General features: G+C 46.6%; 1 protein-coding gene across 3 annotated transcripts in view; it reads left to right on the top strand.

The window, feature by feature from the left end:
- LOC122543958 (uncharacterized) overlaps nucleotides 1-20,121 on the top strand; it is a 47,545-nt gene that overhangs the window by 7,145 nt on the left and 20,279 nt on the right. For 2 of the 3 annotated variants that reach the window (XM_043682946.2, XM_043682948.2), the window contains one exon: nucleotides 1,876-1,922. The gene's annotated coding sequence lies outside the window, so the exon portion shown is untranslated. Of the gene's footprint in view, nucleotides 1-1,875; nucleotides 1,923-3,030; nucleotides 3,484-20,121 lie in introns of those variants that run through there. The other variant, XM_087983793.1, reaches the window with a different exon arrangement.

Here is a 20,121-nt window from a genome sequence, read left to right as displayed (position 1 = left end):
TGCCTGACCTGCTGCGCTTTTCCAGCAACACATTTTCAGCTCCAATCAATACTGCCCCACTAACTCAATCTGTGTCACTGGTTAAAGGTTTTTCCACTGTGCGTTGTCAAAAAACTTGCAGATTTTAAAAATATTTTCGTTTTGAATCTGAGAGCTGAACAATGGCCTTTTGACTGAGCAGCAGCTGGTGATCAAAAGAATGAATGAGTTGTTTGTTTTTGAGACCAGGCTTGGAAGTTAACTCAGGAACCAATGACCCTTTGTTTGCCTCGCTGCTCCCTGCCCCATCTCGCCCCCGCCACTCCCTGTCCCATCTCGCCCCGCTACTCTCCCTACCTTCAGACCATTGCCCCCCTAATGTCCTCACCTTTGCCGCAGCTTCGCCATCTACCCACCCCTCCTCGCTGTCTCCACCCCTTGCACCTCCCCACCTCACTGCACCCCTGCATCTGCCTCCTTGCTGTCCCCTACTGTACCTCCCCGCTCACCCCCTCCCGTGCCTCCCCCCTCGCTCGCCCACCCCCCTGCTCCTACCTAGCTCGCTCGCCTACCCCTTCCAGTGCCTCACCACCTCACTCGCTTGCCCACCCCGCTCCTCCTTTCCTCGCTCGTCTGCCCCCTCTCCTCACTCGTCTGCCCCCTCCCGCGCCTCACCTCTTCGTTCACCCACCCCCTCTCACCTGTTCGCCCCATCAGGTGCATCCCATGCCCACGCCCCGAATCATGTGCCTCCCATCCTCGCTCACGCCCTCTTCGCTCGCCTCCTCATCTGCCTCACCTCTCGCTTGCCTTTCCCTTGCGCACCCCCTCTCGCACCCACTGTTGGCGCAGGCCCTCTCCTGTGCCCGTCTTTATCACTCAGTCTCTTCCCACGACTGCTGTCCTCGTTCTCGCCCTCCTCACTCACCACTTCCTTGCTCGCCTCCCCCGCGCCTGCCCTTCTCTCTTGCCCCCCTTTTGTCGCACCCTCCCGCACCTGCCATTCTCACTCACCCTGTCCCGCATCTGGCCTCCTCACCTGCCTCCTACCACGCCTCCCCTCATTGCACGCCTCCTCACATGCCTTCCCTCCTCGCTCGCCCCCTCCAGCACCTTCCCTCCTCGCTCACCACCCTCCTGCTCCTCCCTCCCCAGTCGCCCCCTCCAGTGCCTCCAATCCTCCTCCACGCCCTCCCGCTAGCCCTTCATAGCTGACCCCCTCCTGCCCCTCCCCTCCTCGCATGCCCCTCCCTCTCCTCCTCTCCTAGCATGCCCCCTCCCGCGCCTGCCCTCCCTGCTCGCCCCAACCCATGCCTGTCCACCCTGCTCACCCCCTCCCCGCTCACTTCCTCACCTCATGCTTATCCATGTAAAATTATGCCAAAAATATTAGCTGAAACAGTCCCAGGGTCAACAACAGGCGTTTGGATCAGTAGCAAGTTGAGGGCATGTTTGAGGATAATCTGTGGAATGCTTTGCCGCAGAAAGTGTGGAGGTGAAGTCATTTAAGACAGCAGTAGGTTTCTGATTAGTAAGGGGACCGTGCGTTACGGAGAGCAAGTAGGCGAATGGAGTTGAGAAAATGGCTGAGAAATAATCAGCCATTATCAAATGGTAGAGCAGACTTGATGGGCAGGATGGTCTATTTGTATTCTTGTGTCTTTTGGTCTTATTTGGCCCATTCAGCCTGTTCTACTACTATATTCTGTAAGATCCCAGCTCAGCTGATCTGACTCTGACTTCAACCCCACATTCCTTATTATCCCCTGGAACCCTGTCTCCGCTACATTTTTCACCTCCAACTGAAACTACTCGTTTCTGAAACACCTTTTGCAGGGACTTATAAGATTTGAAGGCAGCAGGAATATCTTTTACTTACTTTTGATATGTTTTCAGCTGCAGGTTCCAGCAGGAGATTTCGAAACAGTGGAAGTGTTTGCGAGGTGAGTGTTTTTGAGCATTTGTCGACACTGTCAATCCTCCTGTGCCATGTTCTGGTTCCAAAACTGTGAGGCTGGTGTGACTCACTTACTGTGGATCTGAATCCATGTCCATCTATTGCTTTGTTTGGCCTTTGCTTTCCCTCATCACCTCTCTGCCATTGTCTGACTTCCTGTTTTGCTTCTCATTTATATAAATAGTTTAGATGAAAATATAGAAAGCATGATTAGTAAGTTTGCAGGTGACAGCAAGATTGATGGTACAGTGGACAGTGAAGAAGGTTATCTAAGATTACAAAGAGATTTTGTTCAATTGGGTCGATGGGCTGAAGAGTGAAGTTTAACTTGAATAAATGAGAGATATTGCATTTAGATAAAGCAAACAATAGCAAGATTTATACAATTTATAATAGGGCCTTGGGTAGTGTTGCGAAACAGGGAGAACGAGGGGTTCAGGTACATAATCTCTTGAAGCTTGCATCACATATAGATGATCCTAAAAATAAACACTGGAGATCACAGCAGGTCAGACAGCAGTCATGGAGTCACAGCAAGCTAGCTTCGAGATGACTGGTCATGAGAGCTGTCACATACAGATAGGGTGGTTAAGAAGGCATTTTATATGCTTGCCTTCATTGCTCAGATCTTTGAGTAAAGGATGTTGAGATTGTACAGGATGTTCTTCTGTAGTACTGTCTCCAGTGCTGGTCTCGCTGCTTTAAAGAAGATATAATTAAGCTGGAGAGGGTTCAGAAGAGATTTACCAGGGTATTGCCAGGAATGAAGCATTTGAATCATAAGGAGAGTCTAGAACCTTTTTCTCAACCAGGTTGAGAGGTGATCTTACAGAGATTTATAAAGGTGTACATGTAAGGTGAATGGCACATGTCTTTTCCCTCGGGGTGGGGGATTACAAGAAAAGGGAGCATATCTTTAAGGTGAGAGGAGAAAGATTTAAAAAAGATATAGGGACAATTTTTTTTCAGTCAAGAGTGATTTGTCTGTGATATGAACCTCCAGAAGAAGTGCCGGATGCGGGTACAGTTCCAACATTTAAAAGGCATTTAGAGGCGTACATGCATAAGAAATGCTTGGAAGGATATGGGCCAAGGCAGGTTGGACTCGCTTAATTTGGGATTATGGTCAACATGGAGTGATTGGCCCGAAGGATCTGTTTCTGTGCAGTTTACATCTTTGACTATGCCTCTAATAATGGGTTTATTTGAACTTTGTGAGGTATTTTGTTGTTACTTTTGCCAGTTGTGTCCAAATGAAGTTTGTATTTCTCTTGATCTCTGGTTATATGCTGCTGATTTTCCAGTTTTATCTCCCAATGTTCAGAAATTGTTTGACCTACACTGGAGATCATTTCTGCTTCTGAGCTAATATTGACCACCCAAAGCTTCTTCAAAACACTAATTACAAGCCAAACTAAATCAGTGTCACGATCCTACTTCACAATTGTTCATTACCTGACTTTAAGAATAACTGATCTTGGACACCAAGTTTAAAACTTTAAACAAGAAGTATCAATAACTTGAGCAAAACAAAGATAATCAGTCAGGTAATCTAATTAATATGTATGATTCTTTGAGCATGACCTCCATTCACACCAATAGACAGACACAGATAAGGGATAAATTGAACAGAAAATAAAGTAAATATAAGTTATCAATTCAATTAAACAGTTCCAAACAATAGATGCCAAGCCTTTGTGCAATCCTTGGATAATGTGTTGTTCACAAGCACGTTGAACATTTTATTTAATTTCAGAGTCAGCAGTGAATGCTAACAGTTTCAGCAAACGTCCATAAAGATGGCACAGTGGCTCAGTGGTTAGCACTGCTGCCTCACAGCACCAGGGACCCAGGTTCAATTCTACCCTGGGGTGACTGACTGCGTGGAGTTTGCACATTCTCCCTGGGTCAGTGCGGGTTTCTGCGAGGTGTTCTAGTTTCCTCCCACAATCCAAAGATATGCAGGCTAGGTGCAGGTCTACAGGGTTAGGGGATGGGGATAGCTGGGTGAGATCCTCTTCAGAGGGTCAGTATGGACTTGTTGGGCTGAATGGTCTGTTCCCACAATATAGGGATTCTATAATTTATTTTATTTCCTATATATTATGTTTCTTTTCTTAGGATATTCAGCTACATATTATGTAGCTGAATATCCTAAGAACTACATATTATGTGATAAAGACAGCAAAACAACAGTCATCAGAAATAGTAAGTTGAAGGGACAGTCTAGTTGGAATATGACAGGAAGAGAGGAATGCCTGTTGGATTAAATTGCACTTATTTCAATGCAAAAGGGCTGCCAAATAAGGCCAATGAACTCAGGGTGTGGATAGGTACATGGAACTGGGATATGTTATCCATTTACAGAAACATGGCTAAGGAAAGGACAGGACTGGCAGCTTAATATGCCAGATAACAGGTGCTTTAGGCGGGACAGCAGTGTTGGAAGGAGGGGAGGGGGAGTTGCATTTTTTATTAAGGCGAGTATCACAGCAGTAATCAGAGATGAAATAATTGAAGGATCATTCAATTGAGGCTTTGTGAGTGGAACTAAGAAATAAGAAGGGGTTGGTGACCTTATTGGGGTTGTACCATAGACTTCCCAAATAGTCAACGGAAATCAGAGGAACAAATATGCAGGGAGGTTGGGGAGACTTGTGGGAGCGCAGAGAGTTGTGAAGGCATGGAATGTGTTGCCAGCTGTTGTGGTGGAAGCAGTGTCATTGGGAACATTTAAACGACTGCTGGACTTGCACATGGATAGCAGTGAGTTGAGGGGTGCGTAGCTTAAGTTACTATATTTTACGTTAGGATTAAACCTCGGCACAACAGCGTGGGCCAAAGGGCGTGTTCTGTGCTGTACTTTTCTATGTTCTATGATTGTCGTAGTAGGGGATTTTAATTTTCCTGAGATAGACTGGAACCGCCATAGGGTTAGATGGGGTGGAATTTGTTAATTGCATTCCGGAAAATTTCCTGGAGCAGTATATAGAGGGTCCCAATCGAGCAGGGGCAAAACTTGACCTACTCTTGGGAAATAGGGCAGAACAAGTGACAGTGGGGGAACACTTTGCGATCAGTGACCACAGTTATTTTTAATTTTAAAATAGTTAGAGAATGGGACAAAACTGGTCTACAGGTTCAAGTTCTAAATTGGGGCAAAGTGAATTTTGATGGAATTGGACAGGAGCTTGCAGGGATTGACAGGCAAATGGGACCTCCGGCAAGTGGGAGGCCTTTAAAAGTGAAATAGCTAGAATTCAAGATCTATATTTTCCTATGAGGGTGAAGGACAAGGTTGGCAGGAATAGGGAACCCTGGATGACAAGCGATATTCAGGCTTTGACCAGAGAAAGGGAGGTAAGGCTCAGGTACGGGCAGCTGGAAACAACAGAATCCCTGGAGGTATATAGGAGATACAGGAGGTTGTTGAAGAAGGAAATCAGGAGGGTGAAAAGGAGCACAGATACCCTTGGCTCAGAAGATTAGGGTGAATCCAAAAAGATTTGTTAACTATATTAAAGGAAAAAGAATAACTAGAGAGAGAATAGGGCCCTTGAAGGACCAAAGTGGAGGTGGGCGAGATCCTCAATAAATATTTCTCCTCTGTGTTTACCATGGAGAAAGACAAGAAGACTTGTGAACTTGGGAAAATTAGTGGTGTTATCTTGGGTGAAAGTAAGGACAGCAGATGCTAGAGATTAGAGTCAAGATTAGAGTGGTGCTGGAAATGCACAGCAGGTCAGGAAACAGGAAAATCGATGTTTCGGGCAGGAGCCCTTCATCAGGTATGAGGCTGGAAGCCTCGGGGGTGGAGAGATAAATGAGAGGGGGTGGGGCTGGGGAGAAGGTAGCTGCGAGTGCAATAGGTGGATGCAGGAAGGGGTAAAGTTGACAGGTCAGAGAGGAGGGTGGAGCAGATAGGTGGGAAGGAAGATTGACAGGTGGGACAGGTCATGAGGATGGTGCTGAGCTGGAAGTTTGGAACTGGGATAAGGTGAGGGGAGGAGGAATGAGGAAACTGGTGAAGTCCACATTGATGCCCTGGGGTTGAAGGGTTCCAAGGCGGAAGATGAGGCGTTCTTCCCCCATGCGTTGGGTGGTGAGGGAGTGGCAGTGGAGGAGGCCCAGGACTTGCATGTCCTTGGCAGACAAGGAGGGGGAGTTGAACTGTTTGGCCACAGGGCAGTGGGTTGATTGGTGCGGGTATCACGGAGATGTTCCCTGAAGCACTCTGTGAGAAGGTGTCCAGTCTCCCCAATATAAAGGACACCGCAACTTCCACATTTGTGGAAGTGCAGGTGAAACTTTGATGGATGTGGATGGCTCCTTTGGGGCCTTGGATGGAGGTGAGGAGATGTGTGGGCGCAGGTTTTGCAATTCCTGTGGTGGCAGGGGAAGGTGCCAGGAGGGAAGGGTGGGTTGTTGGGGGCGTGGACCTGACCATGTAGTCACGGAGGGTAGCAGTGGGAGTCTGTGGGTTTGCAAAAAATGTCACTGTTGAGTCAGTCGTTTTTGGTGGAGATGGAAAGGTTGAGGAAGGGGAGGGAGGTGTCAGAGATGGTCCATGTGAATTTAAGGTCGGGGTGAAACGTGTTGGTGAAATTGATGAACTGCTCAACCTCCTCATGGGGGCACGAGGGGCGCCGATGCAGTCATCAGTGTAGCAGAGGAAAAGGTGTGATGTGGTGCCGGTGTAACAACAAAAGATGGACTGATCTACGTAGCCGACAAAGAGACAGGCATAGCTAGGGCCCATGCAGGTGCTCATGAAGGAAGTGGGAGGATTCAAAAGAGAAATTGTTGAGGGTATGGACCATTTCAGCCAAACGATTGATAGTGTCAATGGAAAAGTACTGGTGGGGACGTTGGGAGAGGAAGAAACAGACGGCTTGGAGGCCCTGGTCATGGCAGATGGAGGTATAGAGGGATTGGATGTCCATGGTGAAGATGAGGAGTTGGGGGCTGGGGAAACGGAAATCTTGGAGGAGATGGAGGGCGTGTGTGGTGTCCCAAACGTATGTGGAGGAGTTCCTGGATTAAGGGGGATAGGACAGTATTGAGGGAGGTGGAGATGAGTTCGTTGGTGCAGAAGCAGGCTGAGACAATAGGTCAGCCGGGGTAGTTAGGCTTGTGGATCTTGGGAAGGAGATAGAATCAGGCAGTGCGGGGTTCCACCCCGGGCGGTGATATCTTGGGGACAGTCCATATCATAGTAGAGGAAGTGTTGATGTATGAAGGTAGATAAATTTTCTGGTCTTGACCAGGCATATCCAAGAACACTGTAAAAACCTAGTGAAGAAATTGCAGAGGCCCGAGTTGATATTTTTCCATCATCTTTTGCCATTGGTGAGGTTCCAGAAGACTGGAGCATAGTGAATGTTGTGCCCTTATTCAAGGAAGGCTGCAAAGAAAAACCCAGGAAATATTGACCAGTAAGCCGAACATCTGTGGTAGGTAAGTTACTTGAGAAAATTCTGAGGGATAAGATATAAATATATTCGGAAAGACAGGGTTGATTAGGAGTAGTCAGCATGGCTTTGTGCATGGGATGTCATGCCTCTCAAATTTGTTAAGAGTTCTTTGAAGCGACCAAGAAGGTTGACGAGGATAGGGTGGTGGCTGTAGTCTGTATGGATTTCAGGAAGGTCTTTGATAAGGCTGCCCTGAAAGATTAAACCGCATGGAATCCAAGGAGAGCTGGCAAATTGGATACACAATTGGCTTGATGGTAGGAAGCAGAGGGTAACAGTGAAAGGATGCTTGTCAGACTGGAAGCCTGTGACTAGGTGCCTTAGGGGTTGGTGCTGGGCCAGGTTCTGTTCTGGGACAGAAAACACCTGCAGGACACCCGCACTAAACAACGCCAGCGCCCTGTGGCCGAACACTTTAACTCCCTTTCCCACTCCGCCAAGGACATGCAAGTACTGGGCCGCCTCCACCACCAAACACTCGTCACCCGACACCTGGAGGTGTCATTTCTGCCTTGGGAGCCTCCAACCACACGGGATCAATGTCGATTTCACCAGTTTCCTCATTTCTCCCCCCCCCCCAACCTCCACTTTATGCCAGATCCAACCTTCCAACTCGGCACCACCCTCTTGAACTCTCCTACCTATCCACTCCACCCTCCTCTCCGACCTAATACTATCATTTCCCCCCCCCCATTGACCTATCACATTCCCAGCTATCTTGCCCCTAGCCTCAGCCCGTCCAACCCCCTTGGGCCACCGCCTCATTCCTGATGAAAAGCATCGACTCTCCTGCTCCTTGGATACTGGCTGTGCTTTTCCAGCGCCACAGTCTTTGACTCTAATCTCCTGTATCTGCAGTCTTCACTTTCTCCTATCAGCTTGGGTGGCAAATTTGAGGGATTTATGTACATGGACCCCAAGATCCAACTCTTCCTCTGCACAGCCAAGAATCTTATCTTTAACCCTGTATTCAACATTCAAATTCGACCTTCCAAAAATAATCGCTTCACATTTGTCCAAGTTGAACTCGCATCTGCCACTTCTCAGCCCAGCTCCACATCCTGTTAATGCCATGTTGTAGGCTGCAACAGCCCTCGACACTGTCGACAACACCACCGACCTTTGTCATCGGGGCCAAACTTACTAACACACCCTTCCACTTCTTCATTCAAATTATTTATAAAAACTACAAAAAGCAGATCTCTGCAGGACACCACTAGTCACCGACCTCCATGCAGAATACTTCCCATCCATTACCAGTGGCTGTCTTCTTTCGGCCAGCCAATTCTGTATCCAGACAGCCAAATTTCCCTGTATTCCATACATTCTAACATTCTGAATGAGCCTACATGGAGAACCTTAGGGAGGCACGGTGGCTCAGTGGTTCGCACTACTGCCTCACAGCGCCAGAGTCCCAGGTTTGATTCCAGCCTCGGGCGACCGTCTGTGTGGAGTTTGCACATTCTCCCGTGTCTGTGTGGGTTTGCTCCGAGTTTTTTGGTTTCCTCCCACAGTCCAAAGATGTGCAGGTCAGGTGAATTGCCATATTAAATTGCCCATAGTGTTAGGTGCATTAGTCAGAGAGAAATGGGTCTGGGTAGGTTACTCTTCGGAGGGTCGGTGTGGACTAGTTGGGCCGAAGGGCCTGTTTCCACACTGTAGGGAATCTAATCTAATCTAAAAATAAGTCATACTGAAATCCATATACAGCACATCCACTCCTTAACCTTCATCAACTTGTCTCATCATATCCTTAAAGAACTCAATAAGGCTGGTGAGGTATGACTTGCCCCTCTCAAAGCCATGCTGATTATCTTTAATCAAACAACAATGTTTTTCCAAATAGCATAAATACCATCTCTCAGAATCCTTTCCAGTACCTTGCTTATCACAGACGTAAGACTTTCTGGTCTGTAACTCCCAGGGATTTCCCTATTCCCATTGTTGAACAGAGGAATAGCATTTGTCTCCCTCCAATCAGCCAGTACTACTCCCGTGGAGAGTGAGGATGCAAAGATCATCACCAGAAGCGCAGCAATCTCATTCCTTGTTTCCCATAGTAACCTTGGATATATCTGGTCCAGCCCTGAGCACTTATCGATCTTGATGCTTCACAAAGTTTCCACCTCATCCACTTCCATAGCATCAATCTGTTCAAGCCTATTAACCTGGTCCATGGTGTTCTCGCTATGAACAAGGTCTCTTTCTCTTGTAAATACTGAAGCAAAAAACTCATTTACAGCCTCTACCCCTTCAGACTCCAGGCACAAGTTCCTGCCATTATCCCTGATCGGCCCTACCCTCTCTCTGATCATTCACTTATTCCTCACATATGTGTAGAACGCCTTTAGGTTTCCCCTAATCTTTTCCACCAAGGCTTTTTCATGCCCCATCCGATCTCCTCTCAGTCTATTTTTGAGTTCATTCCTAGCTACCCTGTAATCCTCTAAAGCCATGCCAGATCCTTGCTTCCTCAACCTTAAGTAAGCTTCCTTCCTCCTTTTGACAAGAAGCTCCTCTACTCTTGTCATCCAAGGCTCCTTCACCTTGCCTTCCTTGCCTGTCACAGTGGGACAAAGTTATCCAACACTTGCAACAAGTGCTCCTTAAACAGCCTCCATATTTCTGTTGTGCATTTCCAGTAGAACAATTGTTCCCAATTTATATTCCACTGCTCCTGTCTAATAGCAATATAATTTCCCCTCCCCCAATTAAATACCTCCCCACACTGTCTGTTCCTATCCTTCTGCATGGGCTGTGGTAAAGGTGAGGCCGTTGTGGCCACTGACACCGAAATGCTCTCCCACCGAGCGATCTGACACCTGGTTTGGCTCGTTGCCTCGCACCAAATTCAATACGGACTCCCCCTATTTGGCCTATCTACATATTGAGGAGACAGTGAGTTCTGCAGATGCTTGAGATCATAGTTGAGAGAGTGTTGCTGGAAAAGCACAGCAGGTCAGGCAGCATACAAGGATTTTCCTGCTCCTTGGATGCACCTTGACCTGCTGTGCTTTTGCAGCAACACATTATCTACATGTTGAGTCAGGAATCCTTCCTGGACACACCTAACAATATCAGCTCCATCCAGACCATCTGCACTAATTCACTGATGGATCACTAATCTGCACTGATGGATTAGTACCGAGTGCTATGATGTTGTGGCCATAACAGAGACATGGGTTTCTCAGGGGCAGGAATGGTTGTTGGATGTTCCAGAGTTTAGAGCATTTAAAAAGAATAGGGAGGGGGGATAAAGAGGAGTGGGTGTAGCACTACTAATCAGAGAGGGTATCACAGCTACAGAAGCTTCCATTGTCGAGGAAGATCTGCCTACCGAGTCAGTATGGGTGGAAATTAGGAACAGCAAGGGAGCAGTCACCTCTTTAGGGGTTTACTACAGGCCCCCCAATAGCAGCAGGGAGATGGAAGAAAGCATAGATCAGTAGATTTTGGAAAAGTGTGGACATAGTAGGGTTGTTGTAATGGGTGACTTTAACTTTCCCAATATTGATTGGAACCTCCTTCGAGCAGAAGATTTGAATGGAGCTGTTTTTGTAAAGTGTGTTCAGGAGGGTTTCCTAACCCAGTACGTTGACAGGCCGACGAGAGGAGAGGCCATTCTAGATTTAGTGCTCTGAAACGAGCCGGGGCAGGTATCAGATCTTGTGGTGGGAGAGTATTTTGGTGATAGTGACCACAACTGCCTCACATTCTACATAGCTATGGAGAAGGAGAAGATTAGGCAAAATGGGAGGACATTTAATTGGGGAAGAGGAAACTATGATGCGATTAGACATGAGTTAGGAAGCATGGATTGGGAGCAATTGTTCCATGGTAAAGGCACTATAGATATGTGGAGACTGTTTAAGGAACAGTTGTTGCAAGTGATGAATAAATATGTACCTCTGAGACAGGCAAGAAGTGGTAAGATAAAGGAACCTTGGATGACGAGAGCGGTGGAGCTTCTCGTCAAAAGGAAAAAGGTAGCTTACGTAAGGTGGAGGAAGCTAAGGTCAAGCTCAGCTCTACAGGATTACAGGCAGGCAAGGAAGGAGCTTAAAAATGGTCTGAGGAGAGCTAGGAGGGGGCACGAGAAAGGCTTGGCAGTACGGATTAGGGAGAACACAAAGGCATTTTACACTTATGTGAGGAATAAGAGAATGGTCAAAGAAAGAGTAGGGCCGATCAGGGATAGCAAAGGGAATTTGTGTGTGGAGTCTGAGTAGGTAGGAGAAGTTTTTTGCTTCTGTCTTTATGAAAGAAACGAACTTTGTAGTGAATGAAACCTTTGAAGAGCAGGTGTGCATGCTGAAATGGATAGAGATACAGGAAGCTGATGTGTTGAAAATTTTGTCAAACGTTAAGATTGACAAGTCACCAGGCCTGGACTAGATTTAGATTAGATTAGATTACTTACAGTGTGGGAACAGGCCCTTCGGCCCAACAAGTCCACACCAACCCGCCGAAGCGTAACCCACCCAGACCCATTCCCCTATATTTACCCCTTCATCTAACACTACGGGCAATTTAGCATGGCCAATTCACCTAACCTGCACATTTTTGGACTGTGGGAGGAAACCGGAGCACTTGGAGGAAACCCACGCAGACACGGGGAGAATGTGCAAACTCCACACAGAGAGTCGCCTGAGGCGGGAATTGAACCCAGGTCTCTGGCCTTGTGAGGCAGCAGTGCTAACCACTGTGCCACCGTGCCGCCCACTGCTTGTCCTTGGCTGCTTTGGGAAACGAGAAATGCAATTGCTTCGGCACTTGCAAAGATCTTTGCATCCTCGCTCTCCACTGGAGTCGTACCTGAGGACTGACGAGAGGCAAATGTAATTCCTCTCTTCAAGAAAGGAAATAGGGAAATCCCCGGCAATTACAGACCAGTAAGTCTCACTTCTGTCGTCTGCAAGATGTTAGAAAGGATTCTGAGGGATAGGATTTATGACCATCTGGAAGAGCATGGCTTGATTAAATGCAGTCAACACGGCTTTGTGAGGGGCAGGTCATGCCTCACAAACCTTATCGAGTTCATTGAGGATGTGACTAGAAAGGTTGATGAGGGTCGAGCTGTGGATGTGGTGTATCTGGATTTCAGCAAGGCATTTGATAAGGTCCCCCCTGGTAGGCTCATTCAGAAGGTCAGGAGGAATGGGATTCAGGGGAACATAGCTGTCTGGATACAGAATTGGCTGGCCAACAGAAGATAGCGAGTGGTAGCAGAAGGAAAATATTCTGCTTGGAAGTCTGTGGTGAGTGGTGTTCCACAGGGCTCTGTCCTTGGGCCTCTATTGTTTGTAATTTTTATTAATGACTTGGATTAGGGGATTGAAGGATGGGTCAGCAAGTTTGCAGATGACAAAAGGTTGGAGGTGTTGTTGACAGTATAGAGGGCTGTTGTAGGCTGCAGCGGGACATTGACAGGATGCAGAGATGGGCTGAGAGGTGGCAGATGGAGTTCAACCTGGATAAATGCGAGATGATGCATTTTGGAAGGTCGAATTTGAAAGCTGAGTACAGGATTAAGGACAGGATTCTTGGCAGTGTGGAGGAACAGAGGGATCTTGGGGTGCAGGTACATAGATCCTTTAAAATGGCCACCCAAGTGGACAGGGTTGTTAAAGCATATGGTGTTTTGGCTTTCATTAACAGGGGTATTGAGTTTAAGAGTCGTGAGATCTTGTTGCAGCTCTATAAAACTTTGGTTCGACCGCACTTGGAATACTGCGTCCAGTTTTGGTCGCCCTATTATAAGAAAGATGTGGATGCTTTGGAGTGGGTTCGGAGGAGGTTTACCATGATGCTGCCTGGACTGGAGGGCTTATCTTATGAGGAGAGGTTGACTAAGCTCGGACTTTTTTCATTGGAGAAAAGGAGGAGAAGAGGGGACCTAATTGAGGTATACAAGATAATGAGAGGCAGAGATAGAGTCGATAGCAAGAGACTATTTCCCAGGGCAGAAATGACTAACACGAGGGGTCATAGTTTTAAGCTGGTTGGAGGAAAGTATAGAGGGGATTTCAGAGGCGGGTTGTTTACACAGAGAGTTGTGAGAGCATGGAATGCGTTGCCAGCAGCAGTTGTGGAGGCAGGGTCATTGGGGACATTTAAGAGACTCCTGGACATGCATATGGTCACAGAAATTTGAGGGTGCATACTTGAGGATCAGTGGTCGGCACAACATCGTGGACTGAAGGGCCTGTTCTGTGCTGTACTGTTCTATGTTCTAAGGAGATTCCAATCAATGTTGGGGAAGTTGAAGTCACCAAAGCAACAACACTGTTACATCTGCATCTTTCCAAGATCTGCTGTCCAATCTGTTTTTCCATCTTTCTGCTGCTATTGGGGGGTCTATAGAAAACACCCAATAAAGTGACTGCTCCTTCCCTGTTTTTGACTTTCACCCATACTGACTCAGTGGACAAACCCTCCTCAACAACTTCCTTTTCTGCAGCTATGATGCACTCTCTAATTAACAATGCTATTCCCCCTCCTCTTTTACCCTCCTTCCTGTTCTTTTTAAAAGATTGTAACCCTGGAACATCCAGCAACCATTCCTGCCCCGATGAAATCCATATCTCCATTATGGCCACAACATCATAGTTCCAAATATTGATCCATTCATCACTCTTATTCCTGACACACCTTGCATTGAAACAGACACTTTAACCCTTTGCCCTATCAACTGTGTATCCTTCCCAACAGACTCCCTGCATTCTTTTTCTGCCCATTCAACAACTCCCCTCTCGTCTGATATAGTAGCACTGACTCCTATGCCCCTTGGTTAAAAACAAGGACTGCAGATGCTGGAAACCAGATTCTAGATTAGAGTGGTGCTGGAAAAGCACAGCAGTTCAAGCAGCATCCAAGGAGCAGGAAAATTGACGTTTCGGGCAAAAGCCCGTCATCAGGAATAGAGGTTATGCCTGATTCCTGTGCCCCTGCCAATCTAGTTTAAACCCTTCCAAAGTGCACTAGCAAATCTCCCACCCATGACATTGATGCCCCTCCAGTGTAAGTGCAACTCATCCTTCATGTACGGGTCCCACCTATGTATCTGATCTACGTATCTGAAGCCCTCCCTTCTGCACCAGCCCTGTAGCCATGTGTTTAGCTGTACTGGCTCCTTATTCCTCGCCTCACTCGCACGTGGCACCAGTAGTAATCCTGAGATTACTATTCTGCTCGTCCTGATTTTTGGCTTCGAACCTAACTCTCTGAAATCGCTTTTTAGATGCTCATCCCTTGTCCTGGCTATGTCATTGGTGCCAATGTGCACCACGACTTCTGGCTACTCAGCCTCCCCCTTCAGGATCTTGTAGACTCAATCAGACATCCCAGACTCTGGCACCTGGGAGGCAACATACCTTCCAGAGGTCCAGTTTGCCACCATAGAATCTTCTGTCCATTCCTCTACTATTCAGTCTCCTATCACTAACGCTTTTCTATTCTCCCCTCTTCCATTCTGAGCCAGAGAGCCAGGCTCCATGCCAGAGACTTGGCCACTATAGCTTTCCCCGGTAGGTTGTTCCCCCCACAACAATACCCGAAATGATGTATTTATTATTCAGGGGAGTGAGCACAGGGGACCCCTGCACTGCCTGCCTGTTTCCTTTCTATCCCCTGATTGTAAGCCATCTACCTTTTTCCAATACCAGCAGTGAGACTACCTCCCTGTAACTCCTCTCTATTACCCCCTCCACCTCCTAAATGATTCGAAGTTCATCCAGCTCCAGTTAATCTATAAAATAAAAAGTTGTGGTCCTAACACTGGACTTTGTGGAACACCACTTATCAATGGCTGCCATCGTGAGAAGGACCCTTAATCCCCACTCTGTCTGCTTTCTGCTGGACAGCCAAGCTTCTATCCATGCTAACACCTTGCCTCTGACACCATGGGCCCTTAACTTACTCCGAAGTCTCCTGTGCGGTACCTTGTCAAAGGCCTTCTTGAAGTCCAGTTAGATAAAGAAAGAACAAAGAAAATTTACAGTCCAGGAACTAGCTCTTCGGCCCTCCAAGCCTGAGCCGATCCAAATGTACTATCTAAACCTGTCCATCAATTCCTAAGCATCTGTATCCCTCTACTCCCCACCTACTCATGCTTTATCCACACACATCTTAAATGAATCTACCGTGCCTGCCTCAACCACCTCTGCTGGCAACGCGTTCCAAACGCCCACCACCCTCTGTGTGAAGTACTTGCCGCATGTATCCCCCTTAAACTTTCCACCTCTCACCTTGAAAGCGTGACCTCTCGTTATTGAATCCTTCACCCTGGTAAAAAGCTTGTCTATATCCACCCTGTCTTTACCCTTCATGATTTTATAAAACCTCAATCAGGTCCCCCCGAATCTCCTTTTTTCTAATGAAAATAAACCTAGCCTACTCAACCTTTCTTCATAGCTAGCACCTTCCATACCAGGCAACATCCTCGTAAACCTTCGCTGCACCCTCTCCAAAGTGTCCACATCCTTTTGGTAATGTGGCGACCAGAACTGTACACAATATTCTAAATGCTGCCGAACTAATGTCTTGTACAATGTTAACATGACTTGCCAGCTCTTATACTCAATACCCTGTCCAATGAAGACAAGCATACTATATGCCTTCTTGACCATTCTATCCACCTGTGTAGCAACCTTCAGGGTACAAGGACCTGCACTCCCAGATCTCCCTGCCCATCAACTTTTCCCAAGGCTCTTCCGTTCATTGTATAATTTGCTCTGGAATTAGTCTTGCCTAAATGCATCACCTCACGTTTGTCTGGATTGAAATCCAACTGCCACTTTTCCGCCCAACTCTCCAGTCTATCTATATCCTCCTGTATTCTCTGACAGTGCCTTATGCTTTCTGCTACTCCACCAATCTTCGTGTTATCTGCAAAATTGCTGATCATCCCAACAATGCCCTCTTCCAGATCATTTATGTATATTACAAACAACAGTGGCCCCAACACTGACTCCTGTGGAGCACCACTGGTCACCTTTCTCCATTTCGAGAAACTCCCTTCAACTACTTCTCTCTGTCTCCTGTTGCTCAAGCAGTTCTTTATCCACCTAGCTAGAACACCCTGCACACCATGTGACTTCACTTTCTCCATTAGTCTACCATGGGGAACCTTATCAAACGCCTCACTAAAGTCCATGTATATGACATCAACAGCCCTTCCTTCATCTATCAACTTGGTCACTTCAAAAAACTCTATTAAGTTGGTAAAGCACAATCTCCCCCACACAAAACCATGTTGCCTATAACTGATAAGCCCATTCCTTTCTAAATATAAAAAGTACCTTCTCCAGCTAATTTCCCACCACTGACGTCAGGCTCATTGGTCTGTAATTACTCGGAATATCCCTACTAGCCTTCTTGTACAGGGGACAACATGAGCAACCCTCCAGTCCTCTGGCACCTCACCTGTGTTTAAGGATGCCACAAAGATATCTGTCAGTGCCCCAGCTATTTCCTCTTTCACCTCCCTCAGCAACCTGGGATAGATCCCATCCGGTCCTGGGGTTTTGTCCACCTTAATAACCTCTAGCCTACCCAACACATCTTCCCTACTTATGTCAACGTGATCTAGACTAATCAAACTTCTAACTCCAATCTCGACGTTCATCATGTTCCTCTGTTGCAAAGTAATCATTCAGAATCTCACCCATTCTCTCAGGTTTGACACACAGCCTTCCTTCATTATCTTTTAGTGGACCAATCCTTTCTCTAGTTACCCGCTTGCTTCTTATATAAGAATAAAATGCTTTGGGATTCTCCTTAATTCTGCTCGCTAAAGCCATTTCATGACCTCTTTTCGCCCGCTTGATTCCTCATTTAAGACTTGTCCTACTCTTCTGATATTCTTCCAGGGCCTGTTCTGTTCTTAGCTGCCTCGACCTTATGTATGCTTCCCTTTTCCTCTTGGCTAGTCGTACAATTTCTCTTGCCCTTCCTTTCCTTTGCCTTCAACGGGATATGCCTATCCTGCACTATCTTTAACCTATCTTCAAAGTTTGTGAGAAGATTTGTAGCTCGGGTGCTCGTTGCTGTGGTTCTGTTCGCCGAGCTGGAAGTTTTTGTTGCAAACGTTTCGTCCCCTGTCTAGGTGACATCCTCAGTGCTCATGAGCAAAACGAATGTAGTGTACAAAATCCCATGCAAGGACTGCACAAAACACTATATAGGACAAACAGGAAGACAGCTAACGATCCGCATCCACGAACATCAACTAGCCACGAAACGACACGACCAGCTATCCCTAGTAGCCACACACGCAGACGACAAGCAACATGAATTTGACTGGGACAACACTACCATTATAGGGCAAGCCAAACAAAGAACTGCCAGGGAATTCCTAGAAGCATGGCACTCATCCACAAACTCCATCAACAAACACATAGACCTGGACCCAATATACCGGCCACTACAGCGGACAGCTGAAACTGACAACCAGAAGCGGCAGGGACAGACCACTATAAATGCCGGAGGAAACACCACAGAACCGCTTCACAGGAGACTCCCAAGCACTGAGGATGTCACCTAGACAGGGGACTAAACGTTTGCAACAAAAACTTCCAGCTCGGCGAACAGAACCTTAACCTATCTTTGAAAGCCTCCCACATCTCAGATGTGGACTTCCCTTCAAATAGCTGTGTCCAATCCACATTTCCAAGCTCCTGCCTAATTTTGATATAATTGGCCTTGGCCAAGTTTAGTACTCTTCCCTTAGGACCACTCTCTTCTTTATCTACGAGTATTCTAAAACTTACAGAATTGTGGTTACTGTTCCCAAAGACATCTCCCACTGCAACTTCTACCACCTGTCCTGGCTCGTTCCCCAGTACCAAGTCCAATATGGCCCCTTCCCTCATCAGACTATTGACATATTGCTCTGGAAAACTCTCCTGGACGCTTCTTACGAATTCTACCCCATCCAGACTTCTGGCGTTAAGTGTATCCCAGTCAATGTTGGGAAAATTAAAATCTCCCATCACCACTACCCTATTGCCTCTTCACCTTTCCACATCTGTTTACCTATTCTTCAACCTCACACTCACTGTTGGGAGGCCTGTAATACAGCCCCAACAGTGTGACTGCACCCTTCTTACTTCTCAGCTCTACCCATAATGCCTCACTACCCAAGACCTCCATAGTGTGCTCCTTTAGCAAAGGTGTGATATCATCCTTGACCAGCAATTCATTGGCTGTCCTTGGTCTAACCTGCTTGTTACATCCTCAAAGAATTCTCGCAGATTTGTCAGCGATGGCCTTCCCTTGATGAAACCATGTTGACTTTGCCCTATATTACCATGCACTTCTAAGTATTCAGAAATCTCAACCTTTCCAATGGATCCCAGGACCTTACCCATGACTGAGGTTCGGCTAATCAGTCTGTAACATTCTATCTTTTGCCTTACTCCCTTTTTAAACAGGGGTGTCACGTTAGTGATTTTTTAGTTCGCTGAGACCCTCCCTGATTCTAGCAATTCCTGGAAGTTCACACTAATATTGCCACTATCTCTTTAGCAATCTCCCTTAGAACTCTGGGATGTAGTCCATCTGTTCCAGGTGATTTATCCACCTTCAGGCCATTCAGTTTTTCTCGCAGTTTCTCCTTGCTGATAACCACCACATTCAGCTCTGTCTCCTCACTCTCTTTAATTTTTGGGATATTACTCATGTCTTCCACCATGAAGGCTGACGCGAAGTAATTATTCAGTTCCTCAGCCATTTCCTTGTTTCCCACTACCCAATCTCCAGTGAAATTTTCCAGTACCCAATGTCCACCTTTGCCTTACTTTTGCCCTTTATATATCTAAAGAAACTCTTACAGTGTTCCTTGATATTACTGGCTAGCTTACCCTCATATTTAATCTTTTACCCCTTATTTCTTTCTTTGTTACCCTCTGTTGGTCTTTGTAAGTTTCCCAATCCTCTGGTTTCCAACTGCCTTTCGCCACATTATATGCTTTCTCTTTTGTTATTATGTTAACCCAGATTTCCCTCATCAGCCATGGTCACCTCATCCTCCCTGTATCATGCCTCTTTTTCCTCAGAATGAATCTCTGCTGTGTCTCCTGAATTACTCCTAGAAACTCCTGCCATTGCTATCTATCCTGCTAGGCTACTCTCCCAGTCGATTCTACCCAGCTCCTCCCTCATGCCTCTGTAGTTGCTTTTATTCAGCTGCAATACCAATACCTCTGATTCTACCTTATCCCTCTCAATTTGTAGATGTGGGCCAAGTGCTGGAAATGGGGATGGGGTGGATGGACATTTTAGCCGACATGGACTAGTTTGAGCCAAAGGGCCGGTCTCCATGTTGTAGGACTCTATGACTTTGTGACTATAAGCTTCTGAAATCGCTCTTTGACCTTCTCGAAATGCTGCAGTCCGTGTGGTAAAACTGCTCCCAGATTGCTGTTTGATGAGTTACAGAATTTTCATCCATTGATGATAAGGTAGTGCTGAGATCTGTCTCAGTTATGATCATTTTGTTTTTATATCCCACCCTCAACAGAATAGAAATGTGGAAAGGAGGAACAGGAGCAGGCCATTTCGCACTTTGAGCATATTCTGCTATTTATTATGGTCATGAATGATCATCCTACTCAGTACCCTGTTCCCACTGTCACCCCATACCCTTTGATTCTTTTAGCCTTAAGAACTGTATGTCATTCTTGGAAACATTCAGTGCTTTAGCCTTAACTG

The sequence above is a fragment of the Chiloscyllium plagiosum genome, unplaced genomic scaffold, assembly GCF_037043375.1.
Source record: "Chiloscyllium plagiosum isolate Xiang-an unplaced genomic scaffold, Cpla_swu_hap1 HiC_scaffold_46, whole genome shotgun sequence".
Classification (NCBI taxonomy): Eukaryota; Metazoa; Chordata; class Chondrichthyes; order Orectolobiformes; family Hemiscylliidae; genus Chiloscyllium; species Chiloscyllium plagiosum.
This window is presented reverse-complemented; position numbering and strand designations above follow the sequence as displayed.